This window comes from Phocoena sinus, chromosome 4 (genome assembly GCF_008692025.1).
Source record: "Phocoena sinus isolate mPhoSin1 chromosome 4, mPhoSin1.pri, whole genome shotgun sequence".
Taxonomy (NCBI): domain Eukaryota; kingdom Metazoa; phylum Chordata; class Mammalia; order Artiodactyla; family Phocoenidae; genus Phocoena; species Phocoena sinus.
Window position 1 is genome coordinate 34044084 of NC_045766.1, and position 1957 is coordinate 34046040.

General features: G+C 38.9%; 1 pseudogene; it reads right to left on the reverse strand.

The window, feature by feature from the left end:
- Nucleotides 1-690: 690 nt before the first annotated feature.
- Nucleotides 691-1442, reverse strand: LOC116753412 (annotated as a pseudogene).
- Nucleotides 1443-1957: the final 515 nt, after the last annotated feature.

Sequence of the window (1957 nt, forward strand, 5' to 3'; positions counted from 1 at the left end):
CATATAAATTAAAAACTTTATCAAATATCAATATGGAGGGAGGTGACACAGGATGCAACATATACGGTCAAGTTACCTCTGTATATTTAGAAATTACTCCAAGATATTCGCACTAGAGAGCTTAGTCTGTCCCGCTTAATATTCAGTAGTACAGGTTTGAATCATCAGAACCTTGGCAACACCTTAATATTTCAAAGTTATTAACAACTACCTCTAGGGGCAAGTCTGTGTTTACTGAGTTATGACAAATTTATTATAACGAAGGAAAACAAGTGTAGCCAGCCATCTTAAAAAATGCCCCAACCACTGCTTCTCAATATAGAAAGACTAAAACTACATACGTTTATCATACAACAAATCCCATCTCTGTCCCCTGAAATTCCCCTAATTTCATTCATTAGAAGGGGATTTTTTAAAAAAAAGCCTTAAAGAGCACTTTACAGCAGCATTCAGCTTTCCTATGAAATACTCAGCATCTTAAATATTATGTACACTTCTTTTTTTCTTTTAGTAAGCTAGATACTGGCTTCAGACTTTGTGGAACTGGAGGGAGAATAACCCACTCAAAACTATTCTAGAAATCATCTTTTGGCAGAATAACAGGTATCCAAGTTAAAAATAGGAGGGTCATTTTGTTGGTGTTTTCCAAAATTTAACTCATTTTTTGTTCCCCTTCTACATCAACCTCAGTCACCACTCCTGAGTGGAGATGGGCAGAGGCTCTGGCCCCTGAGCCTCCGGCTTCTCAGCAGCTGCTTTCTTATTGCTGCAGCAAGGCTTGAATAGATGTGTGTCGATGAGGACTTCCCCAAAACGGCCCTTATAGATAATGCCACAGCGTATTTTCTGTCTTTTCCAGTATGTGAGATCTAAAAAGGAAAACACTGGCGTTCTGTTAGAGCCAGAAGCCATCTCTGGATCTGAGCCATCATCTGACTGGTTACTATAACAAGGAGATTGAGCTGGAGAGGCACTTGAGGTGGTACTGTGAGCATCAGAATTGTGACGTTTAAATTCCTTCTGCAGTTTACTGGTCTGGTTGCTTTTTATCCTGTTTCCAGATAGAGTTTTCACTTCCTTTGGTTTCAGGGTAGTCTTTAGACTGGGTCCTGCCCTTGCATCTACCACATGACTCCAGTTTTTTTTTTGATCCTGCTGGCAATTTCTTCCATCTTTTCACAGCAGGACACAGGCATTACAGATGTCTCTTGAACGAGTCTCATGTAACCCAAAACAGCTCTGGAAGTCCTTTTCATAGCGTTTACTGTCAGTGAATCGAGAACTGGAGGATTTAGCTCTGCAAATACAGCAGCCCTCTATACTTCGGTACATCTTTGGCTTGTGAAAACCAAACATCTTTTCTTCTGGGCAATAGTCTGCCAAAAGCAGACGTTCCACGCGCAATAACGTTCCCGAGGTGCGGAGTGCACGCCAAGCCAAGCCCACCTCCTAATCACTCCCTCCTCCTCAACTGCCTTCAAAATGTACTTATTTTTAATTAACTAACCGCATCTCCTTTTCCTTTTAACTTTATGGTGCATTAAAATAAAATCTAGACTCACAGACTTAGAGAATGAACTTATGGTTACCGGGGAAGAAGGGTGGGAGGGGGAGGGATAGTTAGGGAGTTTGGGATTGACATTTACACACTGCTATATTTAAAATGGATAACCAAAAAGGACCTACTGTATAGCACAGGGAACTCTGCTCAGTATTATGTAACAACCTAAATGGAAAAAGAATTTGAAAAAGAATAGATACATGTATATGTATAACTGAATCACTTTGCTGTACACCTGAAACTAACACAACGTTGTTAATCACCTATACTCCAATGTAAAATAAAAATTAAAAAAAAAAATCTAGTTTCTGATATTTATCTCACTACTTGTTAGATACTAGTATAACATGACTAGCCTTCAAAATAAATAATTTCTTTTTTTTTGCTATAATGTGT